Source organism: Lepidochelys kempii, chromosome 1 (assembly GCF_965140285.1).
Source record: "Lepidochelys kempii isolate rLepKem1 chromosome 1, rLepKem1.hap1, whole genome shotgun sequence".
NCBI lineage: Eukaryota > Metazoa > Chordata > Testudines > Cheloniidae > Lepidochelys > Lepidochelys kempii.
In genome coordinates this window covers 330,036,797-330,052,301 of record NC_136380.1, presented here as the reverse complement: position 1 = coordinate 330,052,301, position 15,505 = coordinate 330,036,797, and the positions used below count along the sequence as shown (strand labels likewise).

The window sequence follows — 15,505 nt, the reverse complement described above, 5'->3', positions numbered from 1 at the left end:
AAAGAACAACTCAGCCATATGCTTTGGCCTCAGTAGAAGGACAGCGTTTGATGCTCATATATGTTGTATTACAATTGCTAGATGCTTATGTCCTTGTCCTATATAATGTGTTCTTTCTAAAAAAAAAGGATTAAATTTAAAGAAAAAAAGATAGACGATAAACTTATAGATAAAACCTAAGAACACATATCAAATAATATTTAAAAATAAGACTCCTGAATGACTTGGGGATGGATAATGAGATATGGAATCTTTTTTCTCTAGGTCAGTGGATCAAATCCAGTCTATGTCCATATAGTAATCAAAAGTAATTATTTTCTGATTGCTGTTCAGTGGCAATTGAGAAATGAACTGGTAGACTTTACACAACTATTATAGCGGTCACTAAATGGCAACCACACTAGGACAGGGACAGGTAATTGAATGGACATGAAGACACAACTATTTTTTCACTTCCCAGTGCAGCTCCCCAGGGGTACTAAGTGTTATGAGGTACCTTGCCACTACCTGCCCTTCACATGAAGTACTTTTGCCTGATGTCTTCTGTAGCTCAGCTCCCTAAAACCAACAGCCTCTGGCCACAGACATAGCACTTTTTTCCAGATGTCCGCAAACCTTACCCTCTGTGCAGCTAGTGACAGACACACACCAATCCTCAAGCCCCTCTGCCAGCATCTCCCTCTGAGGTATTCAGCCCCTGCCACTGGATACTCTCAGAAATAATCAGGTACGCTGTCTCCAAAAGAGACAGAGTATACACAGTTTGACTGGCACAACTCGGATCAGATCCTTTATGACAACACAGCACTGGAATCTACTGATTGTGAAAGCAAATAAGTTTATTTACTAGATTAAGATTTAAGAGCTAGTGAGCAAGCATAACAAGAACAACAGGTTATATGTAAAATGAAAGGTATAACTCACTTTTTAGACTCTATCTTAACTTTAACAGACTAAAGTTCTTGTCTTATTTCTTACCTAAAGCAGCCTCCCAGAATCACTAGCCCAGATGGCTAGGATCCAACTTTCATGAATGGAAAAAGTGCTGTCCTTTTTGCCTCAGTGAAAGGATAAGAAAGGGGTCCTTTTCCCTTCCTCATATAGTCCAGTAACCCTTTGAAATGCCCCTTTTGAAGTGCACCCTCAGATAAGATTCTTCTCTCCCATTGAATGTTCTCCACTGTTCTCCCTGTTGATTTCACATCCCTCCTAGCAACTTGTTTTTCCTGTTGACTTCACATGCAAATAGGGCTTCCATTGTGTTGGCTTAATTTGCATGTGACAGAGAGATATACACCTTACCTCCTGTCTGGAAAAAACCTGTTTGTGAATTCTTCCTGGTTACATAGTTTAAAAGTTATTTTTAGTAGGTACACACAATTCCTTGTGTACCAAATATACATACATCTCACAATGCTTATGATGACCAGTATGATCTAAGCTTTCATTTGATACCTCTCATGAAATTATAGATATATACTATGACAGCAGTGTGTTAGGTGTAGTGAGTTTATCAGGTCTCATAAGAGTTGCTGTTATAGAACATTGAACCCACTGTCAGTTGGCATTGAGGGGTTCTTAAGGTCACAGTTCTCTCTGGGTTAATGCACTTTAGAGAGGAAAAAGTGAAGGGAAGATTGAATGGCCATTGCTTCCATTGTGTCTCCTGGGGGGAAAAAAATGTAAGTGATTGCAGATGTCCATCCACTTCGGGAATACGGGTGGTCAGTGCACCAGAGTCAGAGATTTCCCCTTAGCAGTACATGTCAGGGCACCGCATGCTCCTTCTGCTGCCTTGTGCTGCATGATGGTATCCTGACCCCTTCTCAGTTCCTTCTTACCACCCATGACTGGTAGTCAGAGTACGTTGGCTTGCTTCTGGGAATTTCTCTCTTTCAGGGAATTTGTTTTTTCTTTTGTATATAGTGAAGTGGTAATTTAGTGTAAGTTTCATTTATTAATTATTTTTTTATAATTTAGTGGAGTGTCAGTTCCCATTTCTTCTGGGTGCTGGTGCCTGGTACTGGGGAATGCCTCGGTCTCTGGGTTTTAAACCTTGCATTGGCTGCAGGAAATCCATGTCGGTGGCTGACCCTCATTCTAGGTGTCTGAAGTGCCTTGGCAAGTGTCACTTCTGGAACAAGAGTTAGATCTGTATGGATTTTAAGCCCCAAACTAAGTAGAACAGGGAGATGAGATTCTGCAACCTTTTCTCGGAGGCAGCCCGGCATCCACCCTCAGAACATTCCCACTTGGTGCAGCCACCAAGTACATTTACTTCCGTCAGAAGTGCCACTAGGGACATTGCTGAGTTTTGGCATCATTCTGCTTCCCCAGTACTGAGAAAGAAGCATCAACATGGTGCTTCTAAGGTCATCCTTCAAGAGGCCAAGGTCTCCAATACTGTCAACCAACAAACAGTCTGGAAAGTGGGGGAAGAGTGTCCTCAGAGGAGAAGCATTCTCCAGTGCTGACTGCATCTCAGTCAGTGGGGTCATCAGCTCCAGCACGCTGGCTATGTCACTGAGACCAACCCATTTTGCAGCACTGACCCCTTCGATGCAACAACAGCTGCATCAGGGGAACCTCTCAGAACCAACACCAGAAGCATATTACAGGATTTTCTCTGCCTCTCAATACTGGCCTCTCCAGCGGTACAGCAGATATCTCACCCGGTACCAATGAATCTTCAGACTACAATGGACTTACCTGCAGGCAGAGGTCAACTTCCATACATGGCCAACTTTAGACCCTCCTGTGTCTCCTTTCTCAGTGCCATGCAGAAGCAAGCCCAGTATGCTCCCCTCGGTACTTGTTGTCTCCAGAGACTCAAGAGTGGTCCTCGACACCAAGCGGTACCACACTCCCCTCTTCAGGTGACTCGGGCTCTTCTTTGGGATCAGAGATTGGTTCATACATATCTCAGGCCAGAGATCGAGGTCACTCTCCATCACTGAGGGGTTTTCACCCTGGGTATCTGACAGAGATTCTGCATTGGTTGAGGGGCACAGATCCTTGATTGGGTCCAGTGCCCTACCAATGGCCATACTGGAACCCAGGGGGGTTTCCTCCTACCACCAGATCCTCCCCATTCTCCAATAGAACCTCCATCGGAAGAGTTACAGGAGGCAGCACCTCAGCATTTGTGTTCCTCCTCCTCATTACCCAGTGAGACAGTGGCATTTGAAATGTCCTCACCTCTTTAGGACATTACAGGGCCAATATAGACCTGTTAAAGAGTGTTGCTTCTTCCCTGGACACATGAATGGAGGTAGTTCAAGAGAGCTCCTATAGGTTAGTGGACATTTTGGGATTAGCAGGGATGTCCCAAGAAACTTTCCCTATAAATGAAGCTATTCTGGAGCCCACAAGAATATTGTGGAAAATGCCTCTTCTCTGCCACCAACAGACAAAAAGACTGAGTGAAAGTACCATGAGCCCTCACGGGGATATGCACACTTTTACCACCACCACCTTGAGTTCATTGGTGGGCTTGACAGTGAACGAGGGATAGCCGTCTTCTACTCCAAAGACAAAAAAAGGCAAAGAAACTTGATCTTTTCAGAAGAAAAATTTATTCTACTGCTGGCCTCCAGTTTTGTATCTCAAACCAGCAAGCTCGCAGGCTAGATACGATTTCTCCCTCTGGGACAATGTTCTCAAGTTTGTGGACAAGTTTCCAGAGGATGCCAGGTAAGAGTTTCCAGCAGCAATCGAAGCAGGTAAGCTGGTGGCTAGGACCTCTTTCCAGGCTTCACTGGATGGGGCAAGCTCTGTAGCCATTTATGATGCTGATGCATACGTGCTTTTCTTTGAGTGATTGCACGTGTCCATTCCACTCTTGATGTGTGCACACCCTGTGCACAGTCACTGGAAATTTTTTCCTCAGTGGCACCCTCAACTGCAACACACCGGTGGCACAGGTATAAAGGGCCCAGCCAATCCCGAACCCCCACTGTTCCTTCTTACTGCCTGTGATGGTCACTGTTATGCTCATCTTGCTTTTGCAATTGCTTTCAGTCAACTCTTTGTACTGTGTATTCTTGTATTTTGTTATAAATAGTTTATTGTTATTACTATTATTATTGTTTTAGTATAGTTAGTTAGGTTTTACAATACCTAAGGGTTTCAGTCGATTCCCGGTACCGGTGAATGCCTCGGTCACCAGGATTCAAGCCCTACATTTCCTGCAATAAGGCTATGTATCTAAGCAACCCACACTCAAGTTGCTTGAAGTGCCAAAGGGAAACTCATATCAGGGAGTGTTGCCAAATTTGTAAGGACATTAAGTCTGCAAAAAGAAAGACCATGAAACCAGGCTAAAGTTTCTACTTATGGAGGTGGCCTTGAGACATCCATCTGAGCCAAGTTGGTCAGACTCAGCACATAGTGCCTCAGTATCAGTCAGGAGTGCGCTTTCTACCGTGCCTGAGTCCTAACACCACTCACCATCCCCTGTGCCTAAGAAGAGGCATAAGATTTCTAAGCAGATTGCTGAGAGGGGAAGATCTCTGGTACCAAAGTCTGGTAGGCATGGGGTTAAGAGTAGAGTGCTGTTTAAGTCGAAGCACTCATCTGCTTCGGCACTGCAGAAGACAGCACTGTTGGCTCTGGCACCTAGGCAGGTACTGTCAAGTCCAGAGCCAGAAGGAGCATCGTCCATATCTGCAACAGCACACTGTACCAACCCCATCTTGATACCAACCACACTGGAAGCATCTGCAGCAGCCAGAGGTCTCCTAAGTCTGTTGGTTCCAGTATAAGTGGCAGTTCAAGAGTTGGTGCTATCGGTGTTGGCAGATGCAGGGGAACCAGCCACATCGTTACAGTGCTCAGTACCATGCCAGTCTCAATTACCTTATTAGCAGACTGATGCTAAGCTCCATGGGTTAAAGTACTGATGGGGCAGTCCTAAAGTCCCTCAGGTTGCACACTGCAACCCTACCAGGAAGCACTTTAGAGCGCAAGTCCACCAGTACTCTGGCCCAGCTCCTAAACAGGACTGCAGAGGAAGTGGAGTAGGGATTATAGACATATCATAGAATCATAGAATAACAGAGTTGGAAGGGACCTCTGGACACCATCTAGTCCAACCCCCTGCCCAGAGCAGGACCAATCCCAACTAAATCATCCCAGCCAGGGCTTTGTGAAGCCTGACCTTAAAAACTTCTGAGGAAGGGGATTCCACCACCTCCCTACATAACGCATTCCAGTGTTTCACCACCCTCCTAGTGAAAAAGTTTTTCCTAATATCCAACCTAAACCTCCCCCACTGCAACTTGAGACCATTACTCCTTGTCCTGTCATCTGCTATCACTGAGAATAGTCTAGATCCATCCTTTTTGGATCCACCTTTCAGGTAGTTAAAAGCAGCTATCAAATCCCCCCTCATCCTTCTCTTCCGTAGACTAAACAATCCCAGTTTCCTCAGCCTCTCCTCATAACTCATGTGTTCCAGTCCCCTAATCATTTTTGTTGCCCTTTGCTGGACTCTCTCCAATTTTTGCTCATCCTTCTTGTAGTGTGGGGCCCAAAACTGGACACAGTACTCCAGATGAGGCCTCACCAATATCGAATAGAGGGGAATGATCACATCCCTCGATCTGCTGGCAATGCCCCTACTAATACACCCCAAAATGCCATTGGCCTTCTTGGCAACAAGGGCACACTGTCGACTCATATCCAGCTTCTCGTCCACTGTCACCCCTAGGTTCTTCTCTACAGAACTGCTGCCGAGCCATTTGGTCCCTAGTCTGTAGTGGTGCATTGGATTCTTCCATCCTAAGTGCAGGACTCTGCACTTGTCCTTGTTGAACCTCATCAGATTTCTTTTGGCCCAATCCTCCAATCTGTCTAGGTCCCTCTGTATCCTACCCTCCAGTGTATCTACCACTCCTCCCAGTTTAGTGTCATAGGCCTCTGCCTCAGTGCTGCACCACCTAGACATCCAGAGGTTACTAACCAGGCACTTTGATGGGATGTACGAGGATGCTGTACCAGTTTCCAGAATGTCAGACCCCATTTTTCTTCTGTTTGCAAACTGCCTTTCCCATTTCCTCAGTGCTTGATCCCATAGCACCATGGACTGTTGGGTGTTGAGCACTGTAGAGATGGGATACACACTTCAGTTTATTTCTACCCACCTTCCCACCCTCCATCCCTTTTCAGGAGCCATTTTCACAAGGAGCTTCTTGTCCAGGAGGTTCAAACTCTCCTTCAGGTGGGAGCCATAGAGGAGGTTCCACAGAGTTTAAGAGGGAAAGGCTTTTACTCCCATTATTTCCTGATCCCAAAAGCAAAGGGAGGTCTCAGACCTATTTTAGACCTTGTCAGCTCAACAACTATCTCAAAAACATAAAGTTCTTATGGTCACCCTGGCATCCATCATTCCATCACTGGATCCTGGAGACTGGTACACCACCCTTGATTTAAGAGATGCCCACTTTCATGTGTCAATATATCAAGTCCACAGAAAGTTTGTCAGGTTCATATTGAAGCACTCGCATTATCAATTCACTGTACTAATGATTGGCCTATGTGCAGCTTCTGAGGTATTCACAGTATATATGGCCATGCTAGCAGCATTTCTGAGGAGACTAGGAGTGCAGATCTAGCCTTACCTGTATGATTGGCTAGTCAAGGGCTGGTTCAAAGCTCAGGTTATGTCCAGCATTCAACTCATCCAGTCAAACTTCAAAGCACTAGGCCTACTGATTTAGTGTAGACAAATTTACCCTTTGCCTGGTGCAGAGGATAGAGTCAACCTTGGACAGAGTGTTCCTTCCAGAGTCAAGATTTCAGTCTATTCATTCTCTCATGACAGACCTCAAGATTCATCCAGTCACAACAGCCCGAAGCTGTATGAGGCTCCTGGGGCACATGGCCTCATGTACATATGTAGTACAACATGCAAGGCTACACCTTAGGCCCCTCCAGACGTGGCTGGCCTCCGTTTACTCCCCAAGCCTCCATCATCTGGATACACAGTACCTGTGCTCACAATACCTTTGTGGGTTCTGATTTTACTGAACCCTCTCAAAGTTTGTGTGGACATTTCTTTCCTCCACCCTCAATCTTTGATGACTTTGGTCTCAGATGCATTGGCTCTAGAGTGGGGAGCTCACCTGGGGCCCCTCTGAACTCAGGATCTATGGTCCTCATGGGATCTCATTCTTCATATGAACCTCAGAGAGCTCAGGACAGTTTGTCTTACCTGCCAGGCCTTCCTACATCATATCACAGGGGAAAACCTGCTTGTTGTCGCAGACAGCACCTCAGCAATGTTTTACCTCAACAATCAGGGAAGAGCTCACTCATCACTCTTTTGTCAGGAATCAACTTTGAGGCCTCTTACCTTCCAGATATGCAGATGAGTTAACAGACTGCCTGAGAAGGTCATTTTCAAGTCACCACGAGTGGTCTCTCTGCCCAGATGTATCCAGATGCAGTGGTGGTGGACTCCCCAGATAGATCTATTTGCAAAGAAGTCCATCAGAAAATGACATAAATTCTACTCCCTGCATGGCCTCAGTCCAGGCTCCATTACAGATGCCTTCCTGCTACCCTGGACAGAACAGCTCCATTATGCTTTCCCCCAAATCCCATTCCACACAGAGTGCTACTAAAGATCAAGCAGGCTCACACCCCGGTTATACTAATAGCCCGAGTGTGACCCCACCAACGCTGGTTTTCTACTGTACTGGACCTCCCATTGGCAACTCCAGTCTCACTCCCATTGCACCTGGATTTGGTCTCCCAAGGCTACAATTGGCTGCTCCACCCAAACCTGCAGACCCTCGATTTAACAGCCTGGAAGCTACACAGCTAAATCCCAGGGAGCAGGCTTGCTCAGAGCAAGTTTGCGATGTGTTACTAAGTAGTAGAAAGCCCTCGACCAGGGCTGCCTACCTGTCAAAATTGAAACGGTTCTCTGTTTGGGGTTGTCAAACCAGAGTCTCACTGATGCAGTCCTCAATTCAACACCTACTAGACTATCTGTTGCACCTGAAGCAATAAGCCTTAACAATTTCCTCTATAAAAGTTCACCTGGCAGCAATATCGGCTTTCTATACTCACATGGAAAACTGTTCAATATTTTATGATATGACAATCATATTCCTTTAAAGCCTCAAACAGTTGTACCTGCAAATAAGGGAACCTGTTTCCCTATGGGACTTGAACTTGGTGTTGTTGAAACTTATGGGGCCACCATTTGAGTCTTTAGCAATGTGCTATTTACTACACCTTTTGTGGAAGGTGGTTTTCCTAATAGGTATCACCTCTGCCAGAAGGGTTACTGAACTGTGTGACCTGACATCTGAACCATCGTATACAGTCTTCTTTAAAAATAAGGTATACGTATGCCCTCATCTAAATTTTCTCTCTAAAGTAGTACAACATTTTCAAATAAACCAATCAATATAGTTACCTGTATTTTACCCAAAATTGTACACAAATAGCGACAGGCTTCTGCTACACACATGGGACATTAGAAGAGCACTGGCATTCTACATACAGTGCACCAAACTGTTTTGGTGATCCACCCAGCTGTTCAGCTCCATGGTGGACAGAATGAAAGGTCTTTCAGACTCTTTTGAAAGAACTCAATCTTGGATACTTCCTGTATCAGTGTTTGTTATGATCTGGCAGGCATTTCTCCAACTGACAAGTTGACTGATCACTCCACAAGATCACAAGCAACCTCAGTGGCATTCCTCATGCAGGCCCCTATCCAGGATATTTGTAAAGCAGCAACCTGGTCATTGGGTCACACTTTTGCCTCCTATTATGCCATCACCCCATACTCTAGGGATGATGTCAAATTTGGTCAAGCTGTACTACAGTCTGTGTGTACATAAACTTTGATCCCACTGCCTATATTACTACTTGAGGATCACCAAAAGTGGAATGCACATGTGCAAACACTTGAAGAAGAAAAAATGGTTACAAATGTAACCCTTCTGCCTATCAGAGTTGGCAGCAACAAGGGCCGGGTTCAATATCTAGGGGATCCGTTCCAATAACACAATGCAAACCAGCTCAAGCCCCCACCCAGTGACCTGGGACAAATATATACCACCCCCGCTGGGCGCCTCCAAGAAGCAATACTTCCCCTCTCGCAAGCACATAGTCTGAGTGTAGCAAAAGCCTTTTCGTAACAGAGAGAAACAATGTGGCATTATGTTGGGGAAACACCACCAACAGGATTCATAACACAACCCATGAGCAAAAAAAAAACCCACCCCAAGCAAATTGGGGCATGCCCTTTTCCCTTTGGTTCTTGAGTCCAGCAACCCCAAATCACCCAAAGTCCCAAAAGTCCAATGCCCCAAAAGTCTCTGTCCCTGGTCAGGGCAGCCCCAGAGTTCGAAAGTTTATCTGCGGAGCTTTACCTCCCAACCTGGGTGGAAATGGGACGGGGGTAAGAGGCACCTTACATGATCTGAAGCTGACCGCCCCATAGCGGCGCTCCGCTCCGCCAGCCGCCCCACGAACTCCTTCGCTCAGCTGCGCTCCGCTCCGCCAGCCACCCCACGAACTCCTTCGCTCAGCTGCACTCCGCCAGCCGCCCCACAAACTCCTTCGCTCAGCTCCACGGCCCACAAGCAGCTCCTGCCATCCACAAACTGCTCCACGTCGAACTGCTTCACCAGCCGGTCTGCAAGGCACTCCAGCCGTCCCGCAAACTGCTCCACAATATATCTTCAGGCTCCCCCACTGCTTAACACAACACTCAGTGATTTCAGCTCTTAGGTGAATTCAGCTTGTAGTAGGGGAGCCCCAGTGCTGGTGCACTGTCAGCCCAAAGTGAGCTCAGCAGCCTGTAACTAGACTCCTAATGAAATCAAAATTAGCTCTGATATTCCACAGTGGAGAGAGGAGGAAGTGCAATTAGCATGTAAGGCCCTCACCAAGGGGCCCATGCCACCAAGTATTAATGCTTGTCCCCAGCTTCTCTCCCTTCACACAGTTTTGGAACCCATGACCCTTGCCTAGCGAGTGCTACTTAGTTGATGGTGAATCCCTCCATCATAACAAAAGGCCACGTACAGTTCCAAGCACAGTTCCCATAATCAGGGTAATAATTTATTCTTCCTGCCCCAGTAACAGAGACACTGGGGATCCCACAGCAGCCAAAGTGACCATTTGGGCAGCTATGGTCTCATTCTAGGCGTGGTGGGTGTGCCTATGCAAATGAGATTGGCCCCTGAAGTTCTTTTCCACAACTTGCCACACCTCACCACCAGATGTCAGGGTGGAGCTCATCCTGACACTGCTTACACTAACCTTTCGTAACTGTTGTTGTTTGAGATGTGTTGCATGTGTCCATTCCACAACCCACCCTCCTACTCCTTACATCTGAGTTATCCAGAAAGAAGGAACTGAGGAGGCTCGGGGTCATCTGGGCCCTTTATAGCAGTGTTGCTGGTGCAGAGGGCACTCAACCTGCCTCAATGGGTACTACTGATGGAAAATTTTCTGTCAACTAGGTGAAGGGTGCACGCATACCAAGACTGGAATGAACATATGCAACACATCTCAAAGAACAACAGTCATGAAAGGTTAATAACCATTTTTTCATGGCTTCCGTTCTGGGGTCTTCTACAGAAGATCCAACAGACTATCCAGGATCTCCCTTTTGAGGGACCAACCCTCTTTTCTCAGCAGACTGATGACTAGTTGCACAGTCTCAAGGACTCTAGGGCTATGTTAAAGTCGTTAGGGATTTACTCTCCACTCTTTAAAGAGAAGCAATTCCACACTCAGTCATTCCACCATTACCCATCCTTTATGCCTAGAAAACTGAATCAGTCTGGGAAGAAAGGGAAAAGTCATAGGAGGAAACTACCACCTTCTCATTATTTGTCTTCATAAGGCTCTTCTATACAACCTGGAAATGCCAAGCAGTCCATTTCACTGCCTTGTTGAGGACAGCTTACCAACTTGTCTTATGCCTGTTTCTTCTATTCTTGTTTTTTCCAACAGATTATCCCAATGTGCTTGGACCCATATTACCAGATCAGTGGTTCCTAAGCACCATGAAATTGGTATACACTATTTGACATGCTTCTGTCCTCCCTTTCCCACCTCTCTTCCCCATTCCTCTTCAGGGACCATACTCTCACAAGGAGGGCCTCATTTGGGATGTCCAGGCTTTCCTCCTGTTGGGAGCCACAGAGGAGGTCCCTCCTCTCCACAGAAGGAAAGGGTTTTATTCATGCTACTTCCTAATGCCAAAGGCAAAAAGGAGGTCTCAGACGCACATGAGACATGTAAGAACTGAACAAATATATAAATAAAATGTAATTTGGATGATCACTCTGGCATCCATTATCCCTTCCTGGATCCCAGTGACTGGTACACTGCCCTTGACTTGCGGGTGGTATATTTCCATGTGGCTATCCATAAAAGCCCCAGGAAATTCCTCAAGGTTTATGGTCAATGAGTCCCATTATCAGTTTATAGTCCGGCCCTTTGGCTTATCTGTGGCCCCACCAGTATTTACAAAATGCATGGCAGTGGTGGCTGCATTTTCCTAAGAAAAACCAGGAGGACAAGTATTTCCATACCTGGACAATTGGTTGGTGAGAGTTTGGTCCAAAAGCCAGGTAGACTTCAGTGTGACCAAGATCCAATCCCTCTTCAGAGTTCTGGGTCTGCTGATCAATGAAGACAAGTTAGTCTTCTCCACTGTTCAGAGGATAGAGTTTATAAGACCGGTCTTGGCTTCTACAGTAGCCAGGTTTTCCTCCTGCAAGTCAGATTCCAGACTATGTTAGCCATTTCATTAGACCTGAAGGCTCATCCAGCCATGACTGTAAGGAACTGCCTCAAACTTCTAGGGCACATGGCCTCATGAACATATGTGGTTCAGCATGCCAGACTTCATCTCAGGAAGTTGCAGAGCTGGGTGAACTCAATGTATTCCCTGATTAGTCAACCCACTGGACATGCTGGTTCAAGTATCTACAGGAGTCTTTGAATTGGTGGATGAACCCAACGAACGTGCTTAAGGGAATTCCCTTTGACACCCCCTACTCCACCCCCCACATTGACTGGTTACAGATGTTTCTTCTGTGGGTTGGGAAGCCCTTCTGGGGAATCTGTGCACCTAAAGTCTCTTATCTGGCAAAGATTTAGCTCTCTACATAAACATAAGAGATTTGAGAGCCATTCGTCTAGCCTGTTGGGCTTTCCTCCCCCTCATCAAGGGAAGGACTCTGCTTGTTCTTATGGCCAACACAGCAGCAATGCTCTATGTGAACAGACATGGAGAGACAGATTGAATCATCTCTGTCAGGAGGTGATGCAGCTTTGGCAGTTTTGTATAACCAGCATGATTCACCTCAAAGGTCCCACCTTCCAGGTGTCCAGAAGAGTCTGGCAGACCACTTGAGCAGATCTTTCAGCAGAGACACGAGTGATCTCTCTGGCCAGATACATTAAGCCTCATTTTTCAAACCTGGGAGTTCCTCACATAGACCAGTTTGCAACTCATCCCAACAGGAAGTGTCAGCTTTTTTGTTCAAGAGCCAGTCACAGTCTAATAATACTTTGGAGCTTCACATCCTATGGCAACAAATTCCACAGCTTGTCTGTGTGTTGTGTGAAGAAGTACTTCCTTATGTTTGTTTTAAACCTACTGCCTATTAATTTCACGTGACTCCTAGTTCTTGTGTTATGTGCAGAGGTAAATAACACTTCCCGATTCACTTTCTCCAGGTCATTCACGATTTTATAGACCGCTATCATATCTCCCCCTTAATCATCTCTTTTCTAAGCTGAACAGTCCCAGTCCTTTTTAATATCTCCTCATATGGAAGCTGTGCCATATCCCTGTTCATTTTCTTTGCCCTTCTCTATACCTTTTCCAATTCTAACATATCTTTTGTCAGATGGGGTGACCATAGCTACATGCAATATTAAAGGTGTGGGGGTACTGTGGATTCTGTTTTATTATCTATCCCTTTTCTGCTGGTTCCTAACACTTTTTTTGACTGCCGCTGCAGTTCACAAGAAACAGAGAGGAAAAATCACTATGTCTCCAAATGACAGCACCACTCAGAAAAGAAGTGGTAACATATATCCTTGTTTTAAGAGGACTTCACAAGCAATATAACTTTACAAGCAATATAATAAAACTTCACTTTATATTATTATTACTTGTTCTTTCTCTTACTGTGGCTCCTAGGATGGTTTAACACTCTTTTCAGATTCTTATTTTAGAGACAATTTTGCAGTGATGTTTTCATAAAATGTATAAAATCACCAAAGTAAATAAAGCTTGCACTTCCTACACTTCTGTATGTGCTAATAACAGGACTAACACTCTAGATAGCCTCAAGAGTATGCAAGTCTGAAAAGAGCAGAAATTGTTGAAACACAAGTGACCTTTGCTGAAAAGGGCAAAATATGCTTATTTGAGAAAAAATAATAAACATAGTAACTTCCCTCCAATAGACAAAGCACATGTGAGCTTTCCTGAGGGGTAGCTTAAACATGCTTCTGATTCTTTCCCCATGCACATATGTAATTTTTTTTTGCACATTTTTGCATGCTTTGATAGAGGTCACAGTGGAACAGTATAATGTGAAACTTATTTTTAACCCTGTGTAAGAAAAGCTATATGATTTATGTATGTTATTTTTTGTAATTAAAACACCAAGTTACTATAGTGATAAGAACTACAGGAATCAATTCACTTGAAAACAAACATATATTTCACAAGAAATAAAGTGAATGCAAATAACTCTGCTGTTTATAAAGCAAAGCCCGCCCATAAATTCTTTTGATGGTGCAGCTTCCTTTCTTCACTGAAAATGTGATGGTTTATACAACAATTGTAGCAATCACCATCTTTCACTTGCACCAGTCTATGTTACATTAAGCAGAGAAATCAGAGGTACAGACTGGATAAAAGAGTGCAATAAATATGTGCAAAAATTTAAGATATATTTCTGAATAATGTAAGTGTTAGAATAAAGAATTTCTCAGCCTCCAAAATGTAAGATTATTTACTAGGTCCTGAACTAAATGTTATCTCTTTGATCATTTGGTTCTTCATATTGTTCAGATTTCACAGGGTTAAGCTAGGATGCCATGCTGTGGGGATGCCGTTAAATTGCCTCTTTGTTTATGAGTCAGTTTGGTTAATGGCATAAAAGAGGCTCCGTTTGCTTTAGTGAAAAACAGAAAGATAAAAAGACAACAAAATCCTATTTATTTAACACCATCTCCTGAAAGAGTGGTAAACACCATATTATGATTATTATAGATAAAAACAGACATTTTAAAATGTAAATCACACTGGGCGAAAAAATGTCATTACTGTGCAGTTTTTATTCTTGCTACACTTGAGGCTTTTGTGAATTGTTCATTTAAACTCCAAGGACTCCAAGCAGTAAGTGATCTCAAATTCTTTAGCTTTCCCGAGTATACCCAGAAGATTTATATTTCCAGGGAAGAATATTTTCCTAAATTCTCCTCAAACTAACCTAACTAAATTTTTAAGCAAGTCCGTATATCAAAACACTCTCAGTGGAATGAATGTGGCAGACTTAAAATGGAAGAGAAAGCAATTTGATAACAAGAAGGATAACTATCTGTACACTTTATTATTGTTAATCACTGATGGCCAGATTAGCACCATACAAAGCACATTGGAAGGCACTGTCTCTGCCCCTAGGTCTAACTAGACAAGACATTTCAGACACAAAGTTCTCAGGATGACTCAATAATACTTCTTTTGAGCATACATAGGTTGGTTAGTTTGTTTCCGGTTTTGAAATAGGTATGTGACTGTGTGTTTGAGTAGGTGAGTTAACACTGATAGGCTTAAGAGAAAAAACAGGAAGCACATACCTCCATGTGATGCTCACCAATGTTTGTTATGAGGAGCAATTCGCACACAGTTCTTGGTGATCCCTTACAACCTCCCTTTAATATATAGATTCAAATATTCAAACATAGGCATCTAGACAGGAGTCAATCTCCTACATTTGTTTTTTATTTAGAATATATCATAATGAGAACATGCAATAATTAAAATGGCTATTTGTAAATTGCAAATGCCAAAAGAAGTCTCTAGTTCTGCCTCTTCTCCCCCACTTTAAACAGAACTGATGAGTGTGACCTGTCTCAGTTTGCACGCACAAGTCATAATCATAATTTTTTTTAATTTTTCTCTCTCTTCCAAAAAGCTGTTACAAAAAATCCCTTTAGCCCTCCGATCTTAGCCCCACACCTGAAGCAAATGCTTAAGAGTAGAGATGAACCTTGCACTGTATTATAAAGGTCAATAGGCACTGGCTCCTTTGGATTATTTGTAAACAATGCCCACTAGTGTCTTATTAAAATAATACAACAATATTAAAATCTCTATAAAGCCCCAATTCAGCAAAGCATTTAATCTCATTCTTAACTTTAAGTACATGCGTAAGTCTACCACTATTCAGTAAACCCCTAAGCATGCATGTTTAAATGAGAGAGTGCTTGAGTGCTTTGC

General features: G+C 44.1%; 1 protein-coding gene across 15 annotated transcripts in view; it reads left to right on the top strand.

The window, feature by feature from the left end:
• Positions 1-15,505, top strand: part of MAGI2 (membrane associated guanylate kinase, WW and PDZ domain containing 2) — a 1,181,180-nt gene that overhangs the window by 784,689 nt on the left and 380,986 nt on the right. The window lies entirely within an intron of this gene.